Here is a 14,923-nt window from a genome sequence, read left to right as displayed (position 1 = left end):
ATATAACAACACAGAAAAGATTAATACTTAAAACTTTGGGTTATATAAAAAGTTAATGTATAAATAATTTTTGTTGTACAGAAGTATGATAGGGTGATCAATAAAAATCCTGCAAGCATAAAATTATATTACATTGGGACAAAAATTTTTGCAAAAAGTGGAATGGGAGTACAAATTTGAGGGAAAATAAAGAATAATGTAAATGTTTCAATTATCACATTAGATTTTACATATATATGTATACATACACATATATACATAAATCCACATAAATAGACAGATGATGGTTATCAAACTACTTATGCATTTTTTTGATATTTCTTTGAATACATGTAAAAGAGTAATGGAAAATTTTACTTCTTGCTGTCAGTATTTGTAATATACTGTCAGCCCTCTGTATCTGTGAGTTCATATCCACGGATCCAACCAACTGTGGATCAAAATATTAAAAATAAAAAATAAAAATAACAATATAGCAGTAAAAATAATACAAATAAAAATATAGTATAGCAACTATTTACAGAGTATTTACATTGTTTTAGATATTACATGTGGTCTAGAGATGACTTAAAATATACAGGAGAATATGCAAAAGTCACATGCAAATACAACACCATTTCATATAAGGGACTTGAGCAGTCGTGGATTTTGGTATCCAAGGGGGTCCTGGAACCAATCCCTGATGGATACTGAGAGAAGACTGTACTGAACTTAACATACTTTCTCATTATTTTCAATTTTTTTCAATTTATTATAAAATATTATGAAGATCTAAAATGTGTAAAGAGTAACTTTTAAAAAAAATTAGTTTTAGAGATACATGGTCAAAAAAAAAAAGGCTACAAGGAAGAGGCTTCAGGCTACTGGCTACTACCATATTCCTAGATTACAAAATTGTATAACATTAGCAGTTATTACTTGTAGGCACACATATATGCACACATTCTCCTTTTTATTGCATTAACTCCCCTCCTTTGCCTATCTCCTCCACCAGTTCTATCTCTGACATCTGATGATTACATCCAAGAGTTTCATTCTCTGGCAAGAATCTAAGATCAGAACAATGACCAGTAGGTATCGCCCTCTTCCCACTCTAGATTGAGCCCCATTCAGTAACTAAAGGATACAGCAGAGAATGGAGGCTCCCAAGGAAGTGGTAGCCAGGGCATTGACCAAGAGTGGAAGGCACATGGAGGAATATAGCTTAAACTCTTCAAAACAATATAAATTATTACAAATTTTCACAGATAATTACTGAATTATTATTATTAATTTATAATAGTAAAGTTATTCCTTAGCTGCTGTGGAGGATTTACACTGTAGGGGCAAAGTACAAAGTCTTTGAGAGTACCAGACTTTTTGAATAAGGATGGCCATTTTAGAAGCTGACCAGTCCCAGAGACAAGGCTGTGACTGGAGATACGAAGGAACTCCACACAGTCTGAAAGATGGAGTAGTCAGCTGTGTAAACAGATGCAGTGGAACACTGATGGAGAGTGGGGCTGAGAACCAGAAGACATGATGGTATGGCCTTAGGACCAATGCCTGTGTTCCTTGACCCTCACTGTCTCAGGCTGAAGACCACTATGGCTGTATGGCCCACACTTAACATCTTTTGTTTCAGGAGTTTTTAAAACCCTTTTAGAATTGCTTGAACGCTGTCCTCTTCAATCCTGGTGTCAAAATCACAGAAAAGACTAAGGAAATATTTACTTAATTAAGGTTTGAACATGCACAATTGAGGGGAAAAAATGCTCGAGATGCTAAAATTTTTCATGTTGATTTTCCACATTAATCAAATTCTGAAAATAATTACTTAATCTTCCACTTCATTTACCTATGTAGATCAGGCTGCCTCTACCTGAGGGGAAAACAGCAGATCGTGACATTTTCAGAGCTATTTTCAGACCACAGAAAGGCAGATCCAGTCCTGCCAAGGGCCATCATGCGCAGCAACAATAGGAGGTGTGGCCCAAATGTTTATTAGCATCAAAATTATGTCAATAACAATGCTGTTCTCTATTCCCACACACAGATACACATATTTTCATACACTTGCCAAGATACAAATTCACTTAAGATGGTTGATGCTATTTCTCCAGGACAATCACCAAGAAAGTAAGCTTTAGCAACTTATTTCTGACCAAATAAAGTTTTCTGGTGTTCCTTTGGATGAATCTTTGTCCATATCTGGGAACTGTGTGCTGTGACTTGGAGAAATGATCACTCCCTTAGAGTCAGATGACCTCAATTTTAACCAAGCTCTAACATTTATTATTTGTGTGACCTCAGCACCTTCATACTTCCTTATAAAGTGAAGATAGTATCTGTCTCAAGAGGTTGTTAGATAAGAATACAAGTAAAATTGAAGTCAATGTTAATTTTCTTCCTTTCTTTTTGACACTGGAAAAGTACTATCACAGCATGAAATGTGTGGCTTTGAATTGGTCTCCACCTGAAAGCAAAAAGACAATGAAATGGAACTGAAACACACAAGAGTAAGAACATTTTTGTGGGTTCAGCAAAAAGATTAATACTAGAAAAAGCAAAAAACTGCAAATTATATGAATCTAGGTTAATTGTTCAGGAGCTTTTTTTGCACTGCAGTGAGCAGTTAAAAACAAATCACTTTCATTCATGAATATTAAACTAAATACATTTAATTTAGCCTAAATAGATCTCACAACATAAATAAATGAGTCATATAATAAGTCACATATTTTTTTCTAAATAAAAGAATACCAAGAGGATGACTTGGTTTTAAGGAACTGGTTTTATTTTTTATTTTTGGAAATAATCTAAAGACTATTAGAAACACCAGTAGAAAGTATTTTGTGTAATTATGATGCTGATGATAATTATCTGGTGATAATTAGCTAAGACTTACTGGTACAAATTAGGTTCCAGGTACTACCTAAGTACTTCATATGTTACAGGCATTGTTGGGAAGGTTTTACATATGTTAACTCCTTTCAGCCTCATAACAACCCTATATAATAATGTTATTATTGTTGTTGTTATTATTTTAATTATTCCCACTGTAAGGATGAAGAGTTTAAGGTACAGAAAGTTCCCCTAGCTAGAACCGTGAGGACCTAGGAAGCAACTCGAGAATCTATATGCTTGAAACACTAGCCAGTAATACTACCAGAAATCGTCTGTGAGACCTGAGGAAATTGCAAAAACAAAAGTAATCTGCCAAAGGAGTTGTTCCTTCTAATTCTCTTCTCACTTCATGTCCCCATGGAGCTGATATAAGCACAAATCTTCTGTTAGAGCCAATAAAAGGAGCATATTCTGCCTAAAATCACTTTTATTAGTGCTAGTTTAGGTACCCTTTTAGCAGTACAATTTGAAATATATATATATTTTGTTTGTTTGTTTGTTTGTTTTTGAGACAGAGCCTCGCTCTGTCACCCAGGCTGGAGTGCAGTGGCACAATCTCCGCTCATTGCTAACTCTGCCTCCTGGGTTCACGCCATTTTCCTGCCTCAGCCTCCCGAGTAGCTGCAACTACAGGCACCCACCACCACGCCCAGCTAATTTTTTGTGTTTTTAGTTGAGATGGGGTTTCACTGTGGTAGCCAGGATGGTCTCTATCTCCTGACCTCATGATCTGCCCACCTCGGCCTCCCAAGGCGCAGGGATTACAGGCATGAGCCACCGTGCTCGGCCGAAATATATATTTTTTAAAAACACTGGGAAGATTTTTTTTAACTGATAAGAAAGACAATGTCAAAGAAATGCCAGTATAATTGAAAAATTTTTTAATTTTCTATTTTTATTTTATTATCTTAAACCCTTTAGCATGTTATAAATTACATGTTATATTAATAGGTTCCCATTTACTAAGTCAATACATATAACAGGAACAATTTTCTATAATACGCAAGACATGAAAAGGTAAATATGTCATTAGTAAAGTTCTGGCTTTATTATTATTATTAATTATTATTATTTTCATTTCAGAACTTGAGACTTTTCTCAGGAATTGTCTTCTGTTAAAGAAAGCACATCCTATGGCCATGGGCAAAACAATCATTTCTAATCCCTGCCTAGGATTTCAACATGATCATCAGATATTCAGTGACACTTTGAAAATTCAGCTTGCATGAGTTTCAAATTTCTACACTAGTGCCTGGGAGTCCTCTCTAACTTGTAAAACTATTCGTGGGTCTCAAGCTATCATATCATACTCATACCTTTGTAGAAAGGGAGGGCAAAAGTTAGTTAGTTTTAGCTAGAGGAATTAAAATAAAACATTATCCCTCTTTTAAGGAACCAACTCAAATCTAATAAAACAATGCATAACAATGGTAATAAAGCAACAACCAAATAAGCATTATTTAACGCAATAAACACTCTTTGGACATAGTCTAAAATTCATACCCAGTGTCTACTTCACATATATGTCAGACTCAGAATTCTTTCAGTCATCAAGCAATTTGGAGTGCCTGCCATGTGACAGCAATGTGATAGGCACCAGGATGAAGTGGAGAGTCAACAGACACAGTCTCTGACCTTGTGAAGCTTATGGTCTTTGTCTATTCATACTGACAGACTGGATGCTATAGGGAGACCAAGGAATGACAGACTGTGGTGACAGGAAGGAGTGAAGTGGGAGAAAAAGAAATAGAAAAAGATGATCAAGAAAGAGTGAGAGCGAGAACATGGAATACATTTGAGAATGAGAAAGAGAAAAATGTCCCCAAATCATCAAGAATATCAGCATTGCCTATCATTGATCTAAGAGTAGCTTTCTTATACTTTTTTCATAATACCAAAACATTTCCATTATTAGTCTTCATGGGAAGCCTAACTTTATATTCTTAGATTAATATTTATAGTTTCTAAGGCAAATAGTAAGTTCCCATATTTTATTATATTATCTTTCTTTTTCATTAAAACTAATATGCTACAGAGATCAAGATCTAACAATGAGGTGATAAAAAGTGAAAAGCAAATTTCAGATCCTTATGCGGCCATAATAGCTTAATGACTCATATTGTAACAACAGGTATATAGATACAATATATACAGCACATATATATTTTAATTAGTGCAATATCACCTGAATTATGTTTTAGGAAATTATTAGAAGCAGGAATAAATAAGATTAACTGTTATATAACTATATATTTCTAAAATGATAGCTTTTAATATTAAGTAGGTAGACAGTATATATAGTACATAATTATGGGGTTTTTTTCTTTCTCATATATTTCATTTAAGTTTTCCTTTTTCCCTATTCCTACTTCTTCTAAAAAAAAAAAAAAAAAAAAAAAAAACAGGATACATGTGCAGAGCGTGCAGGTTTGTTACATAGGTATACATGCGCCACGGTGGTTTGCTGAACCTGTTGACCTGTCCTCTAAGTTCCCTCCCCTTATCCCCACCACTTAATAGGCCCTGGTATGTGTTGTTCCCCTCTCTGTGTCCATGCGCCCTCAATGTTCAACTCTCACTTATAAGTGAGAACATGCAGTATTTGGTTTACTGTTCCTGTGTTTGCTAAGGATGATGGTTTCCAACTTCATGCATGTCCCTGCAAATGACATGATCTCATTCCTTTTTATGCATAGTATTCCATGGTGTATATGTACAGTATTTTATCCAGTGTTTCATTTATGTGCATTTGGGTTGGTTCCATGTATTTGCTATTGTAAACAGTGCTGCAATAAACATAAGTGTCCATGTGTCTTTATAGTAGAATGATTTATAATCTTTTGGGTATATACCAGTAATGGGATTGCTGGGTCAAATGGTATTTCCGGTTTTAGATCCCTGAGGAATCACCACACTGTCTTCCACATTGGTTGAACTAATTTACATTCCCACCAACAGTGTAAAAGTGTTACCATTCCTCCACAGCCTCACCAGCATCTATTGTTTCCTGACTTTTTAATAATTGCCATTCTGACTGGCATGAGATGCTATCTCATCATGGTTTTGATTTGCATTTCTCTGATGATCAGTGGTGTTGAGCTTTTTTTTATGTTTGTTGGCTGCATAAATGTCTTCTTCTGAGAAGTGTCTGTTCATATCCTTTGCACAATTTTTGATGGGGTTGTTTCTTTCTTGTAAATACGTTTAAGCTCCTTGTAAATTCTGGATATTAGACCTTTGTCAGATGGCTCGATTGCAAAAATGTTCTCCCATTCTGCAGGTTGCCTGTTCACTCTGATGATAGTTTCTTTTGCTGTGCAGAAGCTCTTTAGTTTATTTAGGTTCCATTTGTCAACTCTGGATTTGTTGCAACTGCTTTTGACGTTTTTGTCATTAAATCTTTGCCTATGTCTTGAATGGTATTGCCTATGTTTTCTTCTAAGGTTTTTATGGTTATGGATTTTATCTTTAAGTCTTCAATCCATCTTGAGTTAGTTTTTGTGTAAGGTGTAAGGAAGGGGTCCAGTTTTAGTTTTCTGTATATGACTAGCCTGTTTTCCCAGCACCATTTACTGAATAGGAGATCATTTCCCCATTGCTTGTTTGTGTCAGGTTGTCAAAGATCAGATGGTTGTAGGTGTGTGGTGTTATTTCTGAGATCTCTGTTCTGCTTCATTTGTCAACATGTCTGTTTTGGTACCAGTACCATGCTGTTTTGGTTACTGTAGACTTGTAGTACAGCTTGAAGTCAGGTAGCGTGATGCCTCCAACTTTGTTCTTTTTGCTTAGGATTATTTTGGCTATGCAGGGTCTTCTTTGATTCCATATTGAAATTTAAAATAGATTATTCTAATTCTGTGAAGAAAGTCAATGGTAGCTTGATGAGGATAACATTGAATCTATAAATTACTTTTTATAGTATGGCTGTTTTCACAACATTGATTCTTCCTATCCAAGAGGATGAAATGTTTTTCCATTTGTTTGTGTCCTCTCTTATTTCCTTGAGCAGTGGTTTGGAGTTCTCCTTGAAGATGTCCATCACATCTCTTGTTAGCTTTATCCCTAGGTATTTTATTCTTTTTGTAGTTATTGTGGATGAGAGTTCATTCCTAATTTGGCTCTCTGTTTGCCTATTGTTATTGTAAAGGAATGCTTGTGATTTTTGCACATCAATTTTTTATGCTGAGACTTTGCTGAAGTTGCTTATCAGTTCAATAAGGTTTTGGGCTAAGATGATGGGGTTTTCTGAATATAAAATCCTGTCATCTGCAAACAGAGACAACTCAACTTCCTCTCTTCCTGTCTGAACACCCTTTATTTCTGTCTCTTGCCTGATTGTCCTGGCCAGAACTTCCAATACTATGTTGAATAGAAGTGGTGAGAGAGGACATCCTTGTCTTGTACCAGTTTTCAAAGGGAATCCTTCCAGCTTTTGCCCATTCAGTATGATATTGGCTGTGGTTTTGTCATAAATGGCTCTTATTAAGACATATTCCATCAATACCTAGTTTATTGAGAGTTTCTAACATGAAGGGATGTTCAATTTTATCGAAGACCTTTTCTGCATCTATTAAGATAATCATGCTTTTTTTGTCTTTGGTTATGTGATGGATTACATTTATTGATTTGCATATGTTGAACCAGCCTTGCATCCCAGGGATGCAGCTGACTTGATCATGCTGAATAAATTTTTTGTTGTGCTGTTGGATTTGGTTTTCCAGTATTTCATTAAGGATTTTCACATCACTGTTCATCAGGGATATTGGCCTGAAGTTTTCTTTTTTTGTTGCATCTCTTCTCGGCTTTGGTATCAGGATGGTGCTGGCTTCATAAAATGAGTTAGGGAGGAGTCCCGCCTTTTCAATTATTTAGATAATTTCAGAAGAAATGGAACCAGCTCCTCTTTGTATCTCTGGTAGAATTCAGCTGTGAACCCATCCAGTCCTGGGCTTTTTTTTTTTTTTTGCTTTTTTTTTTTTTTTGGTTGGTAGGTTATTAATTACTGTCTCAATTTCAAAACTTGTTATTGGTCTATTCAGGGATTCAACTTCTTCCTGGTTTAATCTTGGTAGGATGTATGCATCCAGGAATTTATCCATTTCCTCTAGATTTTCTACATTATTTGCATAGAGGTGTTTATAGTATTCTCTGATGTACTTTATATTTTTGTAGGGTCAATGGTAATATCCCCTTTATCATTTTTATTGTGTCTATTTGATTCTTCTCTCTCTTATTCCTTAATAGTCTAGCTAGCAGTCTATTTTGTAAATTTTTTTCAAAAAGTCAGCTCCTGGATTTGTTGATTTTTTGGAGGTTTTTTTGTGTCTCTATCTCCTTCAATTCTTCTCTGATCTTAGTTATTTCTTGTCTTCTGCTTGCTTTTGGATTAGTTTGCTCTTGCCCATCCAGCTGTTTTAATTGTGATGTCAGGGTGTCGATTTGAGATCTTTCTAGCTTTCTGATGTGGGCATTTAGTGCTATAAATTTTCCTCTTAACACGGCTTTAGCTGTGTCCCAGAGATTCTGGTATGTTGTCTCTTTGTTCTCATGGTTTAAAAGAACTTCTGGATTTCTGCCTTAACTTCATTATTTACCCAGGAGTCATTCAGGAGTAGGTTGTTCAATTTTCATGAAATTGGTGTGGTTTTGAGTGAGTTTCTTATTCCTGAGTTCTAATTTGATTGCACTGTGGTCTGAGAGACTATTTGTTATGATTTCCGTTCTTTTGCATTTGCTAAGGATTGTTTTACTTCCAATTATGTGGTCGATTTTAGACTAAGTGCCTCGTGGCACTGAGGAGAATGTATATTCTGTTGATTTGGGGTAGAGAGTTCTGTAGACATCTACAAGGTTCGCTTGATCCAGAGCTGAATATCCTTGTTAACTTTCTGTCTCATTGATCTGTCTAATAGTGACAGAAGGGTGTTAAACTCTCTCACTATTATTGTATGAGAGTCTAAGTTTCTTTATAGGTCTTTAAGAGCTTGTTTTAAGAATCTGGGTGCTCCTGTATTGGGTGCATAAATAATCAGAATAGTTAACTCTTCTTGTTAAATTATTCCCTTTATCATTATGTAATGGCCTTCTTTGTCTTTTTTTGATCTTTGTTTAAGTCTGTTTTGTCAGAGACTAGGATTGCAACCCCTGATTTTTTCACTTTCCATTTGCTTGGTAAATTTTCCTCCATCTCTTTATTTTGAGCCTGTGGGTGTTTGCATGTAAGAATGGTCTCCTGAAGACAGCAATGGGTCTTGACTCCTTATCCAATTTGCCGGTCTGTGTCTTTTAATGGGGCATTTAGCCCATTTACATTTAAGGTTAGTATTGTGTAAATCTGATTCTGTCTCATGATGCTATTTGGTTATTTTGGACACTAGTTGATGCAGTTTCTTCGTAGTGTTATTGGTCTTTACATTTTGGTGTGTTTTTGTGGTGGCTGGTTCTGGTTTTTCCATTCAGTATTTACTTCTTCTTTTAGGAGCTCTTGCAGGGCAGGCCTGGCAGTAACAAAATTCCTCAGCATTTGGTTGTCTGGAAAGGAATTTATTTCTCCTTCACTTATGAAGCTGAGTTTGGCTGGATATGAGATTCTGGGTTTAAAATTATTTTCTTTAAGAATGTTGAATATTGGCCCCAGATCTCTTCTGGCTTGTGGAGTTTCTGCTGTGAGGTCTACTGTTAGTCTGATGGGCTTGCCTTTGCAGGTAAACTGGCCTTTCTCTCTGGCTGCTCTTAAAAGTTTTTCCTTCATTTCAACTTTGGAGAATATGATGATTATGTGTCTCAGGGTTGTTCTTCTTGTGGAGTATCTTAATGGTGTTCTCTGTATTTCCTGAATTTGCATGTTGGCCTGACTTGCTAGGTTGGGGAAGTTCTGCTGCATAATATCCTGAAGCATGTTTTCCAGCTTGTTTCCATTCTCCCCATCTCCTTCGGGTACTCCAATCTATCATAAGTTCGGTCTTTTTATGAAGTCCCATGTTTCTTGAAGGCTTTGTTCATTCCTTTTCATTCTTTTTTCTCTATTCTTGTCTTCATGCCTTATTTCAGCAAGGTGGTCTTCAAACTCTGATATCCTTTCTTCCACTTAGTCAATTCAGCTGTTGATACTTGTGTATGCTTCATGAAGTTCTTGTGCTATGTTTTTCCACTCCATCAGGTCGTTTATGTTCCTTTCTGAACTGGTTATTCTAGTTAGCAATTCCTCTAACCTTTTATCAAGTTTCTTAGCTTCTTTGCATTGGGTTAGAACATGCATCTTCTGAAGCCTAATTCTGTCAGTTCATTCATCTGATCCTCAGTCCAGTTCTGTGCCCTTGATAGAGAAACGTTGTGATCTTTTGGAGAAGAATCACTCTGGCCTTTTGAGTTTTCAGCATTTTTTCATTGTTTCTTTCTCATCTTCATGAGTTTGTCTAGTTTCAGTCTTTGAGGCTGCTGACCCTTGGATGGGGTTTTTGCGGGGTCCTTTTTGTTGTTGTTGATGCTTGTTGTTGCCTTCTTCTTGTTTGTTTTTCTTTCAATAGTCAGGTCCCTCTTCTGTAGGGCTGCTGCAGTTTGTTGGGGATTCACTTCAGGCCCTATTCATCTGATTCGCCCCTGTGCCCGGAGATGTCACTCAAGGAGGCTGGAGAGCAGCAAAGATGGGTGCCTGCTCCTTTTGGGACCTCTGACTTTGATGGTCACAAACCTGATGCCAGTAGGATCGTTCCTATATAAAGCATCTGACAACCCCTGTTGGAGGGTCTCGGCCAGTTGAGTGGCACAGGGAGCAGGACCCATTGAACAAAGCACTTTGTCCCTTGGTGGATGGGGGTGGTGTTTTTCTAGGGGAAACCCACTTGTCTGGGCTGCCCGGATTCCTCAGAACTACCAGGAGGACAGGCTAAGTCTGCTGGTCCACAGAGACTGCAGCCACCCCTCCCGCTAGGGGCTCAGGCAGGCCCAGGGAGATCTGAATTCTGTCCCTGACCCTCTGGCTGGAGTTATTGGAGATCCTGAGGGAAAGCTCCACCCACTGAGGAAGGATAGGTCAGGGTTAGGCCTTAAGAGGCACTCTGGCCACATACTGGCACACCCAATGTATTAGGCTGTGGGGACAAGTCTTGAGACCAAGCCTTTCAGCCTCCCTGGCCCCAGCAGGGGAAAAGCGCAGCCTGGAGCTATAGAAATGGGTGCTACCCTTCCCCCGCCCAAGAAGATTAGCATGTTAGGCAGTTGTGAGTCCCAGTGCGGGCTGCTGCCCCTCCCTCAAGAAGCTCAAATGACTTAGACAGCGACAGCAACAGCTAGTGCTGGTCTCCCCGGGGAGTTCGGTAGGCTTAAGCAGATTCCAGCTGAGAGGGTGTAAGAATCTGTGCATTCCAGGGTTGGGACACTAGGCCCCGGTGCTGTGAGATCGTGAGTGGGATCTTCTGATCCACGGATTGCACAGTTCCATGGAAAATGCAGTTACCCCAGCTGGGTAGCACACTCACTCAATGCCTTCCTTGGCTGGGGGTAAGGGATTCCCCTTCCCCTGTGGCTCTCAGGTAGGCTACGGCACCACACTGCTCTTCCTTCTGTGGGTCATGCCAGCCTTCTCATCAATTTTGCTGAGAGAACCTGGATATCTTGTTTGCTGGTGAAGAATTCACATGCTTATTATCGCTTATTTCAACGGAAGCCTCCAAACATGGTTGCTTCTAGTCGGCCATCTTGCCCCTGCTCCCTAATTATGTATTATATACCACACATATTTAATACAAAAAAGCCATTAGTATTTATTTAAAAACCTTTTTCAGTCATTAGATGGCTGTGTCATCTAACTCACTGAAATTTTCAAACATCTTTATTAAAATTGCATTACAGCATATATAATATTCCCTACATTCCTTTATAAATTCTATCCTTAATTAAAAATAATTCTTCTTCCTATTATTCATTTTAAGGTAACTATTTTATAAAATTAAATGTAAAGCTCTGTCTCAGCTAAAAATGTATACATTCTTTTCTTTAATAATTATGGAAACTGACCTAAGGAATGTTCTTTATACAAGGGAAAGTAGTTATAGCATAAGGTCAGTATCTCTCATGTGGTATCAAAGATGATTTAAATAGGATCCCTTGGCAATGGATAACTTCTTGTAAAGTTGTGGTATCAAAGTTGATTTAAATAGGATCCCCTAGAAATGGATAATTTGATGTAACATCAGTGCTGGAAATTCATTAGTAAATGAAACACGTGATCATCAGCACGTTATAAAAAGTGCAGCCTAATGAGAGGAAAAGCAATATCAAGAGCGGATCTCTGTGTTTAAGGCATTGTAGAAAGAATAGAAATGATTATTCAAGAATTATTCCACCTCTAGTCTATAATATGCTATATGTAGTTTATGAAACATTTCACATAAGATATAACTTTGGTTTTATATCTTAAGTTAATGTGAAGTTGGTGTCATTCTAAACCTGTTTTGTTAGGTAGTTACCATATTTCTAAGATGACACTGGTTACAAGATGTATTTTTTATGTTCTACTTAGAATGTAAAAACACTGCCAGTTAAAGATGGCACAGTCTCATTAATAAGACACATCTCATTTTTAGAAATGTTACAGTATGAAAAATATGCATCTTGAAATTAGTGAAATCCTATAAAGAAAATCTCACTCTAATCTCCCTCAGTCTAGCCTTTTCATCATTAATCTTTCCTCAGTGTCCTAAATTGGTTCATATCGTATACAAACTGTCAGAATGTTGACTTCCTTACAGCAAGCCTTCTTTACTAAATCCTGAAGAGTCTGTCCCTCTTTTTGTGACAGATCAACAAAGCCATTTAAGAGAGTATCCTTAATCACATCTCTATGCCCTTTCCATGACTGTTCCTAATGCCTATAGCACAGATCTATACAACTCCTGAGACTAAGTTAGTTCATGGCTTTCTAAAGCACTTCCTGCCAAATGTCTTCTTACAGTGTTACCTGCCTACTGGACTGTTGTCACAAAGGTAATGCCGGAATGATTGACAGAAAGAGAAGAAAACAAGTAACTTTACTGGAAATGAAGAATACAAGAACATACTGCATGAAGTAAAGGGAAGCAAAGCAGGAACTATAAGCTTCCCAGGTTCTCAAGGCTCCACAATGCCCCTTGCTGACAATGTTATCACCTGGTTGGAGTAAAGATTTTGTTTTAGGATTCTCAATACCTGCCTATTCTTCAACCTACCCCCAACTATGCTAAAGGCTCTGAATATTTGACACCTGCTTGACCAAAATGTGCAGTAACTGATAAAACTCCAGCACATTCCTAACTGCTGCAAGATCAAGTGAAATTATTCAATTCCCCAGACATAAAAACCATCAACCAGACAATATTTTGAACTGGAAATAGGTACTTTATCACTGTATACATTTTATTTCCCATTCTGTTTGGGTTTTGTTTGTTTATTTATTTGGGGAGTTATTGGATTTTTTTGTTGTTGTTCCTTTTTGAGAAAAAAGAGCACCTTTTATCTTGAGTGTTACCAAAAAAAGTTTTTCTTACAAATGGGCATCAGAGACTTTGTTACATCCAAAATAATACAAGCAGACATTGTCCTGTCTACAGCAACACAGGGAATTAATATTTCAATGTCTAACCATTTGAAGTCTACTTACATGTGGAATAATCTAGAGTTCACTGTGCAGAGTACATGGGATGTTAGAGTTTTCTATTCCTTAGGTAGAATTTTCTGACATTCTAATGGTCCTTTGTTAAAGAGAGAGAAAAAGTGGCCATTTTCAATCACAGAAAGTTCAATTCCAGCACCTACCAAGAGACATCTGTAAAGTGACTGGTGAGGGGAAAACATTTTTCACAATGAATGGATGCTGCCTCTGAGTTCTTTCAGTTCAGTTCTCACATCAAGAAAAATAATCATTAGGGATAAATGCCTATGCTGTATTATTTTTAGCTCCTTTGAAGAGAAACCTATTATTTCTTTCACTCCCTGGACGAGGCAGAAAGTATTCTCTTATGGTCTAACAACATAAACAATTCTGATGATTTTTCATATTGTAAGGTAACATCCTATATTTTATTGTAAATGAAGGCTAAATTATTAAGCATAGGAGTAAAAAATTATTTCAGCGTCGAAAATTCTACTTTGGTTACAGATAAGACCGGCTACAACCTACTTCAACTTGCAGTGCCTGGGAATGGTCCTGACAGGATTCTGGCACAGTTAGGGTTGGGACCCGTCTCTGTATGAGTCACTGTGGTACAGTGGGGGTGGGGATATTCTGATATTCCACCCACGTGACCCTGAGGGAGTCAGCACCAACTAAACTACATGGCATAGGTTTCTCAACCAAAAAGGAGAAAGCTAATATTAGAAAGGGTGTGGGAGAAGCATAAATAATAGAGATTCCCTTCAAAGAGATTTTGTTGGTGATGTGGATCCATCATCAACCCAAAAATTCTTGCTTGTCACTTGGGATTCATTCATTTACTGAGACTTCCTCACAAAACGCAGCACGATAATACCTCCCTGTTCACTGTTGTTATAATCAGTATGGCCTCTATACATCACCTGAGATACGGGTACACCACAACCACCAAAACATTTAGAGATCAGCAACCTCCACCTTATCTCACACGCAACATTGGCTTAATACTTCTAAATGGTTATCAACTCCTGATCTATGACATAGACATATAGCAATGTATTAACTACTGTTGACTAATTGTTCTTAAATAACAAATGAAGTGAAACCTATTTACTATGACTTAGGTGCTTGAATCAGACCTGTTTTATGCACTCCTACTACTTTAAATTATTTCAAAAAAAATTTAGACCATCCTTTATACTTGGATTCTGAGAATGTTTTAAATTTTTGCCTTAGTTAAGAAGGTATTTATGATACACTGAGAATTACTTGATATATCAAAAATCTTTAAGATTCATAGGAATATATCATTTGCTTATCTTCTATGAAATATTTCCTACTTATATGTGATTAAATATGGTTTAACAAAAGCTATTTAAAACTATCATTGGGAAATAATTAGCTATAAAT

Source organism: Macaca fascicularis, chromosome 3 (assembly GCF_037993035.2).
Source record: "Macaca fascicularis isolate 582-1 chromosome 3, T2T-MFA8v1.1".
NCBI classification, from domain to species: domain Eukaryota; kingdom Metazoa; phylum Chordata; class Mammalia; order Primates; family Cercopithecidae; genus Macaca; species Macaca fascicularis.
The sequence above is the reverse complement of the archived record's forward strand: the minus strand, read 5'-3'. Positions refer to the sequence as shown.